Genomic DNA, 19,182 nt, shown 5'->3' with positions numbered 1-19,182 from the left:
CCCCTCCTGGTTTGGGAATCCGAGGTGGACCCACAGCTCATGCCAGTGAGGAGAGACACCATTGGTTTTCTCAGGCAACGTATCCACTGCCTGGACCGCTCTAGGGGAACTCTGGTTTCTCAGGTGAGTGAAAGTAAAGTCTGTAGTACTATTTTCATGCTGCATAACTCGATCATTTTGAGGGAACAGTCATGACCACCGCCCATCAGGCCACAAAGGTGAGGAGCGAGATTAGGAGGAAGGTCAAGAGCAGGAAATGCAACAGGAAGTGGAGGAACAGGAGGAGGAAGAAAAGCTATAATGTAGACAGTCCCTATCTGTCCCAACTCTTATATACTCTAAAAGGCAGCATGGTGGCGCAGTGGGTTAGCCCTGCAGCCCCAAGGTGCCATGGCCCCAGGTTCAATCCCGGCTCTGGGTCACTGTCCGTGTGGAGTTTGCACATTCTCCCATGTTTGCGTGGGTTTTGCCCCCACAACCCAAAGATGTGTTGCTAGGTGGATTGGCCATGCTAAATTGCCCTTTAATTGGAAAAAATGAATTTGGTACACTAAATTTATCGTGGGCAGCACGGTGGCATTGTGGATAGCACAATCGCTTCACAGCTCCAGGGTCCCAGGTTCGATTCCAGCTTGGGTCACTGTGTGGAGTCTGCACATCCTCCCCGTGTGTGCGTGGGTTTCCTCCGGGTGCTCCGGTTTCCTCCCATAGTCCAAAGATGTGCAGGTTAGGTGGATTGGCCATGATAAATTGCCCTTAGTGTCCAAAATTGCCCTTAGTGTTGGGTGGGGTTACTGGGTTATAGGGATAGGGTGGAGGTGTTAACCTTGGGTAGGGTGCTCCTTACAGGAGCCGGTGCAGACTCGATGGGCCGAATGGCCTCCTTCTGCACTGTAAATTCTATGAATACTCAAATAATTCCTGTGCAAAACCAATAACCTCAATGACAGGTCCCCTTTCACCATCAGACATCAGACTCCTGGTAGGTGCAAGGGAGGGGAGGCAGGAGGGGAATTAGTTTCCTCAGGCCCTCAGGGTTAAGCTTGGAGCTGGAGGGTGTCGGGCATAATTGAAGGCAACTGCCCAGTTCTCTGCCATGTTCTCGCCTTCTCTCTGAAATGAAATAAAAATGGCTTGTCACAAGCAGGCTTCAAATGAAGTTACTGTGAAAAGCCCCTAGTCGCCACATTACGGCGCCTATTCGGGGAGGCCGGTACGGGAATCGAACCGTGCTGCTGGCCTGCCTTGGTCTGATGTGACTTGTGTGCGGTGTTAGAAGCCTGCCTGGCATTGGGGGGATGTCAATTAAACTTGTTAATGAGGCAATTACCAGCCATTTCCCAGCTGAGCACAGGACCCATGCGGTGCCTGGAACTTGTCAACTCACAGGAGGCAAATGAGCAGCAGGAGGTCAGAGCGATATGAAAATGACAAGCAATCTGAATGGCCAATGGGGAAAAGGGTAAATCTGAAGTTATTCATAGGCACAGGCTTACCATTGAGACTGCGGTCACAGATGGTGATTGGGCTGGAGGAATGCTTGCCCGTTCCTTCAACCTTATCTTGCACCCATTTCTCTCTGCCCCACTTTCAATCATACACATCCCACTCCCCACTAAATCACGCCTGCCGATCCACCCTCCCAACTCCTCAACCCACTTACCATCCCTAATTGGACAATGGTCCTAGAGGCAGTTTCATAATTGGATGTCTTCCAGAAGGTTGAACCAGAAGGTGTACCATTCGCCCCTCATGGTTTTGGACCTTGAAATTAAACTACCTCCAGTTCAAGGGATGAAGCAGTAAACCTTAGCCCTTCATCTTTTCTCTATCATTGACCATCACATTGTACTCTTTCCAACAACACAAAAATATAAGTCAACAGAAAATACACCCTCCAATCCAAGTTTATGAATGAATTCATTATATAATATTGCACACTCAAATATGTGCATTCCCTTAGTGCTTCTCCCTCGTGCCTTTTGTCTCTTTTACTACACCTACAAGGTGTTTTGCTATTGGCTGCAGAATGACTGGTGGAAAGCTGCTGGCTTTCAATTGAAGGCTGTGACTGTAAGATGGAGTGACAGGGTCTCTTCATCCTCATTGTCTTCTTCCTCTTCCCCCTCCGACTGGGAAGCCTCCAGATCCGAAATGATAAAGGGGCAAGATGGCAGTGAGGGGAGAGGAGAAAGTAAGAAGAACCCATGAGTCGGAACATTGTGGGGTGGGAGCAGGAGAATTTAGGCATGCAAACACCCTCACCATCGATCACTCCAGCTCCTGCAATGGCCAGCACAGTCTCCACTGTCGGGATGAAAACATGTGCAGGCACCTTGTCCTCCTCCAGTTCCTTCTTGCTGCACCTATTATGCAACCACCTTCCACTGCAAGAAAGAGGAAGGTGTTTTTGTGCACCTCATGCTATATGTTTGGTTTAGGCGGCACGGTAGTACGGTGGTTAGAACTTTGCTTCACAGCTCCAGAGTCCCAGGTTCGATTCCCGTCTTGGGTCGTTCTCCCCGTGTCTGCGTGGGTTTCCTCTGGGTACTCCAGTTTCCTCTCACTGTCCAAAGATGTGCAGGTTAGGTGGATTGGCCATGCTAAATAGTGTCTAAAAGAAAAAAAGGTTAGGTGGTATTACTGGGTAATGGGCATAGGATGTGGGCTTAAGTAGGGTGCTCTTTCCAAGGGCTGCTGCAGACCCGATGGGCTGAATGGCCTCCTTCTGCACTGTAAATGCTTTGATTCTATTGTTCTATGATCTGGCTGAAAGGGTTGAATAGCTATCAGTGTGGGTGAGCTCTGAGTTGTGGGTATGAGGTCTGCAACAGTGCTCAGTGTTCGGAGGAGAGACAAACCATATGAGTTGACGAGTGGAGCACAGATTGTTGGTAGGTGAATGATGGGAGTGTAAGGAATGAGGCCAGTGGTGCAGTTGGTAGGATATACCATTTGAAGATGAACTCACTCACCTTGACAACTCGTGCCAGATTGTTAAACTTCTTCCTGCTCTGCATTCATGTTCCCTCTGAGCATATAATTTACAGTAACCCACAGTAATTTACTTTTATCCATCTGCCTGGAGGGTCTCTTTCCCATTTCCCTCACCACAGACACAGGAAATGTCTCTTGTTTTCCACATCTTGCACCGACTTCCAGTGCAAGCTGAAAACCTTGTTGCATGCTCTCTCACATGCCCTGCTATTCTTCAAAGCATGGCAGCCCAGCTACAATTTTTCAAAAGATTCCCACTCTTTCGTGCAGCAACGATGTAGCTCTCCTTTAAGGGATTTAGGATTTGTTTTTTTGTCGTATGTACTGAGGTACAGTGAAAAGTATTGTTCTGCGTGCAGTCCAGACAGATCGTCCCATACATTTAAAAAAACATAGGACATACATAAATACACAATGTAAATACATAGACACAGGCAACAGGTGACCATACCGAATGCAGTACTACTCAGTGGAGAAGATGTGTGAAGAGATCAGATCAGTCCATAAGGGAGTCGTTTAGGAGTCTGGTAACAATGGGGAAGAAGCTGTTTTTGAAGCTGTTAATGCTTCTTCTCAGACTTTTGTAACTCCTGCCCAAAGGAAGCAGTTGGAAGAGTGAATAACCTGGGTGGGAGGGGTCTTTGATTATCCTGCCTGTTTTCCCAAGGAAGCGGAACAGAGTCAATGGATGGGAGGCGGGTTCCTGTGATCAACTGGGCTGCGTTCAGGACTCTGCAGTTTCTTACAGTCTTGGGCCAAGCAGTTACCATACCAGGCTGAAATGCAGCCAGATAGGATGCTTGGTGTATCTGTAAAACTTGGTAAGAGTCAATGTGGACATGCCAGATTTAATTAGTTTCCTGAGGAAGTATAGGCCCGGTGTTTTTTTTTGGTCACCCACTCACAATTTCAGATCCGCTGCTGATGTGTGCAGCCAACGAGCAGCGTGGAGAGCGCTGGCTGTACGCAGAAATGATTTTAAATGGCAAAGAGCTTGAATATAACACGCTGCCTGCAATACAACAAGCAGGTGAAGTTTGATCTTGCACTGCGACACCTATGCTCACGTTCAGGGGTTAACCAACTTATTGTTCTTATTACTTTAACCCTCAATGTCACACTCACCACCATTTCATTGAACTTGGTAGAATTTCTACTTTCCTGGGAAACGTTAACAATTAGTCGGACCATTTGAAGCTTAAAGCATTTGGAGCTACAGTAGAATGACCTTTGCCGACGGTGGGTAGGTCACAGCATTGATTCTGATGAGCCATGCCTTTTCTGCCAGCAACCTTTGTGCTAACGTGAACAAGCAGGCTGGTTAGGAACAGTCAGAGTGTGAAATCTGAAATGACTCCACTATTTCTACATTGTCTGGTTACGCAGAACATTCACATTAGATGCTTATGGACGTTGATAGTTGCAATACAAATGTAATTTAATTAGTGGCTTATTGGCAACGGAAGAATGGGAATGCTTTTTGTTAATCTACGTAATGGTGGAAAATAAATAATTTGTTATATTGACTCATTTCAGGGAAAGCAGCGAACGTGACTTGAATTAAATAAGATCGAACACAAAGTTCAGCGTTAATAGTACAATTCAGCACCTTTGTCCAGAACTTCGATTCTTATCCTTCAGCACAGAGATGGGGGACGGCGAACAGTCAGAAACTGGAACTGATTTCTTATTTGCCATCGGGAGCCGTGTGCCGATCCACTAATGGTGTTGCTGGTTTAATTAGCTACCAATATGCACCAGTGTACACTCCTCCAGCTATATAAAATGTATTATTGGACTCATTTATAAACCTTAATGGGTTCTGGCCATTTGCCAAAAGCCCAGCTGTTTCACAGACAGTGAGAAGGTGGTAAATGGCTCCTAATCTGTTTAGAAACAAATGTCATTGCTTGTTGGGCCTGTGCACAAAAGACATGACAGCCAGCGGAATATCAAACGCTATCCATACATCATTTGTTTTGCAATGCGAGAGAATTCCTGTTCTGTGGGTGGCGCTGATTGTTTCTCCTCCTCCTTGTTCAGGTTTCCTTGCAAAAAAGAAACTTTTTCGGCTATTTTAAAATGTAAAACCAGGGAAATCAGCGTGCGTAAATAAATAATGGTGTACATTCTTGTCTCACTACCCTGTGGAATAGGAAAGGGAAGGTGCTTCAATCCTTGCCTCTTCAGACGTATGTTCAATAATTAAAGCGGGAGCGGTGCTCAGTGGGCTGTGGCGGGGTTACTGCGAGCAGCTTTTCTGTTTCCCAGTCGAGCAATTTTTATCTCCCAGCTCCAGGGTTTCAGTTTCAGCTGAGTGGAAGGCCACAAATGAGAAGCAGTGCTTCAGCTGCCTGTTACAACCGCGGAGCCGGAGTCAGCGGCGTCTACGTGCCAAAGAGACAAACGCCGGCAACAGTGGCCGGGAATTTTCTAACTGGCGGCAATATTTGAGTGACGCCAATCGTTTCCGAATGACAAGTCCAAATCTGAATGGAATTCACGTCAAAAGCCAAAGATTGTGAATGCTGGAAATGTGAAATAAAGCAGCAACGTTGAACAGTTCGGATGAAAGTTCACCAGCCTTGTCTCGATTGGGGGGGGGGGGCCTTAAAATGAGCCAAGCCGTTCAAAATCCATTGACTTCAGCGGGAATGTAAAATCCCGCCCTCGGCTTCTCTCGTCACAGATGCTGCCAGGCCTGCTGAATATTTGCAGCATTTTCGATTTTCTGTCAGGTTCACAGATACTACCCTTGGTGACAATCACATTAAGACACGATTGATTCCGCAGTTAAAGTTTGGGCGGGTGAGAGAACAGCAATTTCCAAATATATGAGCGACAATTATGGACGCATGAATTGCACAATTAAATGTGGAAGCATGCAGCAGGTCAGGAAGAATCCGTGGAGGAACAGGGGTCAACCAGACTTGCTCATCAATGACCTTTCATAAGAACACGAATATTTTAGAGAGGTACAGCTCCTCAGCAGTACAAACCCAGGAAGAATATGAGCGGGAGAAAAAGCCAAGTGGCAATGAAAGGCCTGAGACAGCATGTGACAACAGTGTAAACACGAGAATAGAATGAACGTGAGCCAACACAGTGAAAGGCAAAACAAAAGGTCCTGCTGGAGATAAAGGCAGAACTTCTTCAAGGTGGGCATTCCTGGAAGAGAAATGGCAGTGAATCAAAGTGAAATACTCTGGATGCTGGAAATCTGAAATAAGAATAGAAAATATTGCAATATTTCGGCAATCAGGCAGTCTTGGTCAAAAGGCAGTTCTAATACTTCAGAACATGAAATTTAAAATAGGCCTTAATACCTAAATAGGCTCCTTCGACGGTACCTCCCAAACCCATGACCGCTTCCTTCCAAATCCACGAAGGACAAGGGCAGTGGTTCATAGAATCATAGAATTTACAGTGCAGAAGGAGGCCATTCGGCCCATCGAGTCTGCACCAGCCCTTGGAAAGAGCACCTTACCTAAGCCCACACCTCCACCCTATCCCTGTAACCCAGTAATACCACCTAAACCAGGGGTGGGCAAACTTTTCCGTGCAAGGGCCACATTCAGAAATTCACAATTCACAAAGGGCCGCATAGTATATTAAGTAAAATAATTACTTCACCCGGTTATGATTCTGGGCGCCTCATATAGAACATAGAACAGCACAGAACAGGCCCTTCGGCCCTCGACGTTGTGCCGAGCAATGATCACCCTACTCAAGTCAACGTATCCACCCTATACCAGTAAGTAACCCAACAGCCCCCCCGCATTAACCTTAAAAAAAAATTTAAAAAAAAAAAAAAAAAAAATTTGTTTTTAAAAAAAATTTTTTTTTTTTTTTTTTAATGACTTGGTGGGCCGCAGAAATACCTTTGGCGGGCCGCATGCGGCCCGCGGGCCGTAGTTTGCCCACCCCTGACCTAAACCTTTTGGACACTAAGGGCAATTTATCATGGCCAATCCACCTAACCTGTACATCTTTGGATTGTGGGAGGAAACCGGAGAACCCGGAGGAAACCCATGCAGACACGGGGAGAACGTGCTGACTCCGCACAGACAGTGACCCAAACCAGGAATCGAACCTGGGACCTTGGAGCTGTGAAGCAACTGTGCCGCCCATATGGGAACCCCCACCTGAAATGTCATCTCCAAGTCACTCAGCACCCTGACTTGGAAATATATGGCTATTGATTCACTGTCACCGGGTCAAAATCCTCGATCTCCTGCCCTAACAGCACAGTGGATATGCCTACACCTCAGGGCCTGCAATGGTTCAAGAAGACAGCTCACCAGCACCTTCTCAAAGGCAATTTGGGATGAGCAATAAATGTTGGTCCAGCCAGCGATGCCCACATCCCATGAATGATTTTTTTAAAGTGTTCTCTGTGCACAGCCAGCTCTCTATAATAAGGTGTACAGATATTGTAGGAGGTTTTACAGAGAACAACAGCTTATTTAGAACATGAGCAGAAATGCTGGCCAGGAATCTCCGTTTGGAGTCTACCTGCACATGCCAGCGGAGAATTGGGACTGCACCCCACTGGTGCTAGGAGCATCGCCAAGGTGCGATTCTCATGGGTTGATGAGGCAAAAATGAGGCATAGCGCTGAACACAGTTACTGGGCCGGGCTGCCATTTTGAATGGGTGCCACAATCCCAGCGTTCAGGGATAGACCCACCTCCCCTCCCCCCTTGAAGCTAAATGTTGACCCCCCCACTGACGAGGGGGACACTCCAACCCCTCATCAAGGAGGGGAATCCTCCCCTGACCACAGGGACAGCAGGTCAGACCCCTCCCCCCCCCCCAACCATGCATGCTGGAGGGTCACCCTATCCCCTCAGCCCCCCAGCACATCCCCAGCTGCCCCATTAGCCTCCCCTCAGCCAACCCCCTTCACCCACTCTTCCCCAGCCCCCCTTTCAGCTCCCCCTTTTGTCCCCCCCCCCTTCAGTCCCTGTCCTTTGGCTTTGCCAATGAAGCTTTGCCCCTGGCACCATAACAATGACACCGTGGCAGTGACTTACTAGACTGACGTGATGGACCCCGAGTGGGGTCAAGGAGGTCAGCCCTTTGCTCATGTGCCTTTCTATCATTGCCAGGCTTCAGAGGGAGGGGCCCCCAAGGGTCCTGGGAGCATGGTGGGCTTGAGCTGTGGGTAAGGTGTTGGCCCCGTGACATTCACCGGGATGGGAGTCCCGTGTCTGCTCCTTCCAGCCCTAAGAAATCTTAGGATCTCTCTTCACATGGTGATCTCTCGCAGCCCTCTATCCAAGATCTTCATCCTGGTCTGACCCGTTTAAACTCTGAAGAGGCCTTTTCACTCAGAATTGCTCTACCTGACAGCTGATCAACAGACCAAACATTCAGTGAAAAATCAAGCCAAGAACATTTCTTGACTCACATCTGCTCCATCAGCCCTATGCTTTTGAAACTGATGCTTTCTGAAGTGTCAGAGCCTTCCCCGAAAGCCCTCAAGACTTGAAATGTATCAAATTCCCCGAGATCCTTCAAAATGCTAAGCATTCATTCAATTCTACAGTGCAATACCTTTAACTTGCATTTGATTGACAGGTCAGTGGTTTAAACACAGCTGTCAGGCGGTTTATTTATTTTTCTTTCCCTTCATGCTTGAATGCATTTGAAGTACCCTTCATTGATTCTAACTGTAATATTTATAAACATTCTTATTATGATTGACAGCTACTGACTACTTCAAAACATCTAAGTGGTTTCACTTTTTTCTAATGCAGAAAGAACTTAGCATTTTTGAAGTAGCCTGCATTCTCAAAATTGAAGCTATTTTATTCATTATGGAGATGTGATCACCTATGCAAAGGCCAGTATTTAGTGTCCATTCCTAACTTCCTTTGAGAATCTAGTGGTGGAGATCTTGTGATGCACTGGGTAGTAACTCTGCTTCCGGGTTCGATCACACCCCAAGGACAGAAATTGATGCTGCCCGATCGGGCAAGCAGCCAACCTGGACTCATGTGCAATGTAAATAAATGTTGGTTGCGTGTCTCGACATCATGGCGTCATCACGCAATGTTACAATTAATGGGCATGTATGGGTGGTGGAAGCAAGGGCAATTTAAGCCCATTTAAACCTGCAATTATCCTGAGTTTTACGTGGCCTATGCACTTTTACCCTTAGTGCATAGGCCAATTGGTCAGTTGGCATTCATCTTTTTTTTAATCATTCTCAATCCAGGAGTGAAAGTTCCGGCCTGAATATGTTTGAGGATTGGTGATTGATGGTTCTTCCTGTCAGTTGTTCACTGTCATAATATGGATAGTTTGGGGCATTTTCTGTAAGCTGATATCCCACCAACAATTCTGAAGCTCCCTGAGACACCTTCACAGCAGTGCGCAGCCTTTGGGGAGCTTATGTTATCCTGCCTGCCCGCACCCTCACTTGTCTTAACACTCGCCCTGTCCCGACCCTCCACCCTCACTGCTGAGCGTATTTCCTGCTGGCCTGTAGTATAATTAGCCAGCCTGTGTGAAATCACTATCTGACGGGCGGGAGCAGATTTCTCACCTGTTTCCCATTCCGTCAATCAAGCTCCCTCAGCAAGCGTAGAATTTAGGCCCAGGACTTGATGGCCAAGGAAGGTATATTCACAACACAGCCATACAGGTTGAGTATCAAGTTGTAAGTCTTTCCGACAAGCATCAGCATGGGAGATTCCTAGGCAGCCAGGTGATGGAAAGACATTGGAACCTCTACCACCAATATCTATAGCTCCATGCTACAAAATGCATGTAAAAGCATATGTTGTCACAGCAACTCAGACTTCTTTGGGGGCTCAGTTCACTCGACAGCTGGTGTGGATCATGATTGGTATCTAGAGCATGGAGTTCAATCGCCGTTCTTGCTGGGGTGGATTTGGGACCTGCCTTCTTGCCCGACCTGAGGCAGATAGTACGGCGCTGTGGGTCCAATCTGCCTTCAGGTAGAGGAGAGGGTGGTGCTGAGCCACTTTGACAATTGAGTGGCTTGCTAGACCACTTCAGAGGGCAGTTAAGAGTCAAGCACATTGTGGTGGATCCAGAATCCCATATAGGCCGGACCAGGTGAGGACCAGCTTGGAGAAGTTGAAAAGTCATTGAGCCTTGAGCTTCTACAAGCGTTGAATTTCAGAGGCGTAACTGACAAATAATTTATCAATGTATTTTTCCTTGAACTAACGCTGACCACAAAGTTTACAGCAGCTACTAACTCATAGGCTATTGCCTTCTTCCAAGCACCTTCATAAGTTTTTTTTTCTTTTTTTTTAAATTTAGAGTAGCCAATTATTTTTTCCAATTAAGGGGCAATTTAGCGTGGCCAATCCACCTACCCTGCACATCTTTGGATTCTGGGGGTGAAACCCACGCAGACACGGGGAGAACGTGCAAACTCCAGCACCTTCATAAGTGATGCAGGTATCATTAAACCTTGTTAAACTGCATGACATGTCCCACATGTGCCTTGCTTCAAAGTTGTTACAAGTCATCAGCAGCAACGGGAATTACAGTAATTATTTTATACCAGTGATAATGTTGGTCTGCTACCTTCTTTTCAGCACCACTTGCCTCATTTATAAAAATCAAGTGGCTGATTTCTAGGTAATTAAACTGATTAATTTTAATTGCAATTTCCATTTGATTTGATGCCTTACTGCTGGCAGTACCTTGGCTATGAAGAAGCAGTGAGTTCCACATTAGTGGGCCTATTTTAGCATTGCAAAATCATTATTGCTCACTCGGAGCACAATCCAGTCCAGTGGCACGACTAGGATAAATGAGGAAGGGCCATTAGGGCTACGTCCAGGGAAAAGCCATTGAGTCGAGTTAATTTGAACTGGCTGGAATTGTAATGAGGAGTGGATTTATTCTGCTTGCATGTGCTGATGAACAAAATATGTTCAATAGCTACTAGAAAGGAAACACTTAAAATGTATGGAGTGCGGTATTTAGCAATTATTGCTTACTTTCACCTAACTGACCTTGAATTAACATAGGTCAATGTTTCTAATTCCTCAATCGCCCTGGGCCATTTGTAGTACCGAACTTGAACACTGCGGGGGGAAAAAAGCAGCATGCTGTCGATGTTTTTTGTCTTGTACTGATCAGGACAGATACAAGAATGTCGTTGGTCCCTTTGAAATTTGGCATTCTTGCATCAGTCCTGTCGAGTGCAAAATGAAAACTGCCTGTGTTTTGCTGACCTGCCAATAAATGACCGACAGTTCAAACTCACTGAAGGAATTTCAGCGATGTGGTTGGAAGGGGGGTGGGTTTGATTTATCAGAAGCGATGGGGGTTTTTTTTGACTCAATGGCCTTTTTCATTCCAAATCCTCTCGAGACATTCTTTGTATTTCCACTGAGGCAAAGCGGGCAGCGCATGTGGCCAATTACGAATGCTACTGCACACTGCAGAATATTACTTTAAAAATAAACATAATGTGGCCAACGAACAAGCGGAAGAATAGCCAGGAAGACAAGAATCAGGGGCAAGTAGCCAAAGCATGAGAGGGAGAGATAGACCGGGAGAGTGGGGGGGCACAGCTAAATCTAAGAGGAAGGAAAGGCGAACCACAGGGGGGGAGGGGGCAGAATCAGGGAGAGGGGGGGGGTAGAGGGAAGAGACAGGGAACAAGAGAGGAGAGCCAGGGAGGGGGAGGGGGGGAGGCAGGGAAACGTTAACAAACTTGTCATCCACAGGAACAGAGAAAACGGGGAAGACGGGAGGGCCGCAGAAGCGGAAGTGCGCACGAGACGACAACGGCAGCGAACTCCGTCCAGGAGAAGCAAGGGACAACACCATGAACGGATGCCTACATATGTGTGTAAATAACTTTGTCACTTGTACAGAGCTGCTGCTGTTGAGCGGGGGCATAATACCGTCCGTTGACTTCTCGGGGAAAATTAAAACGTCAGCAGCAGCAGCGATCCATAGAGGGGGGTGAGTGCTCCGTTGAGAGGGTGTGGGAAGACCGAGGCGTGTGGGGTAACGTCTAAGTAATTGTCATTGTATATTCTCTTTCTGCACTGTGTTAATGTTCACTCTATTTTGCTGTGTTAGGATTATTACTATTTATTATGAAAAATTTTGCAAACCTTTAATAAAGATATTTTTAAAAAAATAAAATAAACATAAAACAAATTGGAAAATCATTTTCACTGGATTTGATGTTTCCGGAGAAAAATTGGCCTGCTCGGCTAACCCGTTTTCCAGTACGCACTCTGGATGGATCACAATATCCATTCGCTTTTCAAGGTTTCTGAAACTCGGAAAAATCCTGTAATTTTAGTGGGGGAAATGTGTCAACTTTAGGGCGAGCCTTTCCACGGACTTCAGACAGATCTTTAATTAAGGTCCGTTTGAATCCCAAATTATTTCTTGAACGCTGACCTGTTATCTTTGTAAGCACACCTTAACTAGGAAAATAGTGCTGCTCTTTTCATCCACATAAATCACAGGATTAAAAGTTTTTCAACTCTCGGTATGAAATCTTATACATACATCATAGCACAGAACACAAGCTAATGGGATTGTTTTACTTAAATTGCAATGGCAAAATGCACCCCCCCCCCCCTCCCCACACACACACACACACCTTCAAGCAGTGCTTTAGCTGACAGATCACATCCATCACTCTAGATGTGTGTGTTTTTTGGAGCCTTGTGAACTGACAGCCTCTTCCTTTTGAGCACTGATCCAGGCACCTATCATCAAACAAATATTTGCCTCCATTTGCACCTTGCAATATTTCCCACTGCTGCATCTACTAATGATCATCTTTCATCGGAATTATTTTTGGCATATTGTCACAGAGTGAACTGCTGCTGGGGAATGAATAAGACACTCCCCCCCCCCCCACACACACACACATTGAAAGGTTCTCACAACTGGGCTCTTTCATTTATGAAGGAAATGGCTTCCTGCAGTTCTTCCAAATTTAAACGTCAGTACAAAACTATTTCCAGAAGTATAAATCCAGCGAGGACCTCCTTCCTGATTCAAGAGCAGTGAATCACCGGGGGTGTGGAGAGGAGGGGAGGGGGAGGGGGGAGGGGGGGGGGGGGGGGGAGCGGCGGTGGTACTGTGGCATAGTGGTTAGCACTGCTGTCTCACAGCGCCAGGGACCTGGGTTCGATTCAGACCTCGGGAGACTGTGTGGAGTTTGCACGGTCTCCCTGTGCCTGCATGGGTTTCCTCCGGTTTCCTCCCACTATCCAAAGATGTGCGGGCTAGGCCGATTGGCCACTCTAAATTGCCCCTTAAAGTTTAAAGGTTAGGTGGGGTCATGGGGATAGGGTCGGTGCAGATTCAATTGGCCAAATGGCCTCATTCTACATTGTAAGGATTCTATGAATCTGGTCCGGCAGCATCATTGCTTTGCAGAGTCCTCCGTGTCACCCACCCTGGCTTTGCAAGCACAGCGATTGTAATTTTCCCTGCTCTCTAAATAGTGACATTTTAAATTTTTGGGAGACGTTATCTTGCACAGACTGTTGGTCAGTCAAGAGTTCTCTCCAAAACAGGACAGTTCAAGTTATAGTCAGACATGGGTCAAGCAATGTAAACAGGGTCTGTTCAGTTGGACAACAATGCTGGTCTCAGACTGGAAGCTTTAGGTATAAATGCACTTTGGACGGAAGCTCTTGCAGGCTTTGAACATATGTGCAATATCATAACAATTTCCATAGTTCCTGTTCAGAAAGTTACTTTGAATAAGCTCCTGTTTTCAATGATAGCTGAGAAACCACGCAAATGTAGCTGCTGTATTCAATTCATATTTTAAATCATGCATAAATATCACAATGTATTATTGAAAACTGGGAAGGAATATTGCCGGCCATTGCAAGAGATACCATAAGACCACAAGACATAGGAGCAGAATTAGGCCATTCGGCCCATCGGGTCTGCTCTTCCATTCAATCAAGGCTGCTATTTTTCTCATCCCCATTCTCCTGCCATCTCCCCATAACCCCTGATCCCCTTATTAATCAAGGAACATTCAATCTCTGTCTTAAAAACACTCAGTAATTTGGCCTCCACAGCCTGCTGCGGTAAAGAGTTCCACAGACTCACCACCCTCTGGCAGAAGAAATGCCTCCTCGTTACTGTTTTAAAGCAAGAAGTCTTGCAACACCAGGTTAAAGTCCAACAGGTTTGTTTCAAACACTAGCTTTCGGAGCACTGCTCCTTCCTCAGGTGAAGGAAGGAGCCTGAGGAAGGAGCAGTGCTCCGAAAGCTAGTGTTTGAAACAAACCTGTTGGACTTTAACCTGGTGTTGTAAGACTTCTTACTGTGCTCACCCCAGTCCAATGCCAGCATCTCCACATCACTGTTTTAAAGGACCATCCCTTCAGTCTGAGGCTGTGCCTTAGCTTTCCGAATTTCCGAAACGCACATAATAATACCGTTGCTAAGGTCCAGTAGTAAGACTTTATAACATGTAATATCCCAGAATATGAGCTTGGTTTTGCACCGTCTTTTATTGCTTTCAACTCTGTTCATCTGAGCAGGAAGGATGGGGCAGTTTGTTCCATGTACATTGCTCACAGATGCACTGGTATTTAAAAGTTGTCATCCAAGCTGTGCCACTGTACAGTTCCAGTGTCTGCGATTGAGATACATTGAATGTTGTGAGGTTGCTGCATTTGTGTGGCAGACACAAACATGCTCATCAGAGAAAGTCAAGTCTTGTGATTAAAAGCACATAAGTATCCCATTAATGATGGGATAATGGTTAATTAGTGGTAATCAACCTTCCATCGACCTAAAACGTTATCATTTATTTTTCTCTCCTCAGATGCATGACCTTCTGAGTATTTCCAGCATTTTTTGTTTTTACTTCAAGTGACCACCCTGCCCCTATGTTTCAAGTGACCACCCTGCCCCTATGAAACCTATGTTTCTGGGCTTGGGGGGAGGGGTGTGGAGGGTGGGTGGGGGGAGAGAGAGTGGTGGTGGTGCGTGGTGTTTGTTACCCACCAGCCATGCCCAGTGGGAGCCCCATCACCAAATGTTTTTAAAAAAATAAATTTATGGAACCCAATTCATTTTTCCAAATAAGGGGCAATGTAGCATGGCCAATCCACCTACCCTGCACATCTTTGGATTGTGGGGGCAAAACCCACGCAAACACAGGGAGAATGTGCAAACTCCACACGGACAGTGACCCAGAGCCAGGATCGAACCTGGGACCTCGGCGCCGTGAGGCAGCAATGCTAACCACTGCGCCACCGTGCTGCCCTCATCATCAAATGTTTGCCTGGCACTGCTGAAGAGGAACTTGACACTGAAGTGGCATAGCTAGGGTTGACAACACCTATTTCAGTGGATGTGCAGGAAATTTAAACTGGTAAATCCATGTTTTCCTGCCTCCGCATCTCCCCAGTGGGTGTATTATTTTTTAAAGTGCAGAAGTGGGGTACCTGACTTTGAAGAAATAATCCCGCCAGCACTAAACCTCTCATTGGGATTGATTGATTCATAACATGTTGATTGGTTTATGACATGAGCAGACTACAGTACACCAAATTCAATCCAGCACTATCTTCCACTGTAAAGTCCTTCCAAGGGTGTCATTTACTATACAGGCTGGGCAGTACTGCTCCCCATAGGCTTGTTGCCATTGAGGGGCGGAAATACAATTATTCTGAAGCCAGTTCCCATTTCCGCAACAATTACAGAAGAGGCAGAAGGTACCTCAGGCATATCTGTAACTGGAATGTCTCCCAGATTCTCTCTCTCCTAGTGTGAAACAGCTTCCACCTGGGTGGGCAGGGGGTAGTGGCCTGTCAAGGGTCAGGTGGGGCGGAGCCTGTGAATGAGGGTGGGGGCGGTGCTAGTGGCAGGAAGGGTGGGGCGTTATGATGCATGTGAGTTAGGGAATGGGGAGGATGCCTGAGAGTAGGGGAAGTACCCTGATGGTGGTACGAGGGAGGGTGGGTCACAATGTTTGCATCATGGTGGGGAGGGTGTTTTCCTTCTGTATGTGGGGATTGAGGAGGGGGTTTCCCCAGGAGGTCTCGATCTCCATGGGGGATGCCCATCTTCATAGAGGGCTGCCGATTTCCAGGGAGGGGGGCGCCCCGATCTCCGTGGGGGTCACAACCTCTGTGGGGGTGGGGTCCTGATCTTCGTAGGGGTTGGTTTTGTGCATTGGTATTTGGAAGATTGAGGCTAGGAAGCCAGGGAGGTTCAAGTAAAGGATTATTCATGAAATGTGTCAGTACAAGCTGAAGGTCTACTCTGCGCAGATACCCCCGCAAACGGTCGATGATGTCACCTCTGATGATGTCATTGATGGACCATCAATTCACACGAGTCGAGTTGTAGAAGAGAACAGTGGTTTTAATAAGCTAAGAAGTATGCCAGCCTGCTGATGCTCCCGCACTGAGAGCTGGCCACAGGTCTGCCAATTATATACCTCCCCCGGGGCGGAGCCACAGGTGGAGCCAGCAGAAGCATCACCACAACAACTGTAAGTAACAGTGAATAAGAACAACAGTGAACATATATACAGTGGTGGATAACAATAGGACGAATAACGGTAAATATATATAGCAGCAATACGTGGCTCACCACAGTCATGCATATATTATCTTGAATGGTCCTGGTCAGCTACAATGTTGCTGGTAAGAAATGACTATAAATACACAACGGGGGGCTTAAATTTAACTTTTTAGGCCTTTAAAAATGGTGCCCCAATCTCAGAATTCTGGCTTTGCTGGCCTGTTTAGACCCCACCACTCCAGTTGGCTGCGTGATCCTCATCAGTACTTTAAACAGCACTCTGTGCAGTTTTAAAGCATCCGCAAAGCCAACAAGTTTCACACAGCTTTATTTGCCTGATTCTATACTGCACCCAGCAGCTTCGACGGTCTAGCACTCCCTCAGCACTGCACTGGAACATCAGCCTTGGCTTTATGCTCAGGTTCGGTAACGGGACTTGAACCCACAACATTTCGACTCAGAGGTGAGCATCCTACCAACTGAGCCATGGCTGACACGCAAATTTGGAGATGTAGTCACACAGAATACCGGAGTTAAGAGCGGAAAGCGAGGACACATCTGTAATAGATCGGACAAAGTCCCCAATAATTAAATAAATGACTGTTGTTAGATATTGCATGGAAGACAGATAAACATCGTAGAACATTTGAACTGTGAAAAATTGGCCAAAATCCCCATTGGGTGGAGAGTTTGCCAAAATTAGAAAATAATCCCATGAGTATTTGAAAGGATCAATAGGAAGGGACAAATGAGAGGGTAAAAACATTGGACGGGATTCTCCGACGGCGGTATCCTCCGTTTCGCCAGCAGCGTGCCTACGCCCGTGGATTTCCTGACGGCGTGGTGGTAGCCACAATGGGAAACGCCATTGTCCGGCTGCCGGGACGGTGGATTCCGCTGCCGGCGGGGGCGTGCTGCGCCAGAAAACGGGTCTGGCGGGACGGAGAATCCCGCCCTTTGTTTTTCACTATTCTCACATAAGAAAAATGGTGAGGCCACAACAATAATTGTTGCATTTATTGATAAAAAACCAAATACATTTTGCCAATTCACACATCAACACAGGTTAAAACAAAGGACCATAAGTGCAAAGGTTTTTATTTATTTTGGCCATAAAGAAATAGTACGTCATAAGTATAATCTATCCTATTGTAAGAGATATGGCTTTCAATAAAATACAGATCCTAGACTCGGATCGAATTTATCAAACCGACTGTACAGTTGAAAAATAATTTGCATCACATTATACAACACTGAAATTTTACTTAAAAGTATGGATCCTTGTATATGTAACTAACTACCCGAGTATAACATAATTAAGCCTCTATCAGCTTGCAGCAGATACAAATCTTCAATTAATGTAGAAAGCTGAGAAGCACTGCTGATTGAGATTGAATTATTTATGCTCAACCCTTCCTGCCTCAGGCAGGTCACGGGGCTTTTTCTGCACTTAAAGAAAATTACTCCAAATTATCTCTGAACATTTCATCTGAAACAGGAGTCGTGGAAAAGCACAACTGGTTATTTCTGTTGTTAAAGAAGGAATAATTATTTTTGTAACGACGAAACTCTTACATGTAAAATGCAAATTGCACCATCCAGGAACTGAGGGATGCAGTCTGTTAAGAAAAATATCATTTGAAAAGTTTTACATTTCCGCCTCACAGGCCTCTTGAGTACCCCTTATGCTGTCCAACAACTGCCCAATATTGAGACTTGATGAGTTGCAACGTTTATAACTAAATTTCAGGACGACATAGGCCATCCTCTTTGACCTCCATCCCTATATCCACCCCTCCTCCACTGGAACCCTCTTACATTTCTATGCCATCTTCCGACTGGAGAATCGCAATGCTCTAATTACTGGCCTCCATTCCCCACCCTCCATAAAAAAAACAAACCAAGATTCAGCTCCCTGTGTTTTAGTTAGAATTAGGGTGGCTTGATAGCACAGTGGAGGGCAGCTTCGCAGCTCCAGGTTTCGATTCTCGGCTTGGGTCACTGTCTGTGTGGAGTCTGCACGTTCTCCCCGTGTCTGTGTGGGTTTCCTCCGGACGCTCCGGTTTCCTCCCACAAGTCCCGAAAAACGTGCTTGTTAGATGAATTGGACATTCTGAATTTTCCCTCTGTGTACCCGAACAGGCGCCGGAATGTGGCGACTGGGGGATTTTCACAATAACTTCATTGCAGTGTTAATGTAAGCCGACTTGTGACAATAAAGATTATAAGAATTAAAACCTGCTCGTCCTTCAACCTTGCTCAATACTGAGTCCGACTCTTCTATTTAACATCATTGCAATCTAGCACTGCTGCTCCATGGTGCCAGGGACCCGGGTTCAATTCAAACCTTGGGCGACTGTGTGGAGTTTGCACATTCTCCCCGTGTCTGCGTGGGTTTCCTTCCAATGCTCCGCTTTCCTCCCACAGTTCAAAGATGTGCTGGTTATGTGAATTGGCCATGCTAACTTGCCCCTTAGTGTCCAAAGGTTAGATGACGCTGTGGGGATAGGGCAGGGGTACTGATTCGGAGGGTCGGTGCAGACTTGATGGGCCGGATGGCCTCCTTCTGCACTGTAGGGATTCTATGATTCTGTGATTCTAATTAATTATGCTATACTTGTGCAATTTCCCACAAATTTCTTTTCAAATTTTCCA

The sequence above is a fragment of the Scyliorhinus canicula genome, chromosome 4, assembly GCF_902713615.1.
Source record: "Scyliorhinus canicula chromosome 4, sScyCan1.1, whole genome shotgun sequence".
NCBI lineage: Eukaryota > Metazoa > Chordata > Chondrichthyes > Carcharhiniformes > Scyliorhinidae > Scyliorhinus > Scyliorhinus canicula.
Note: the sequence above shows the minus strand (reverse complement) of the source record.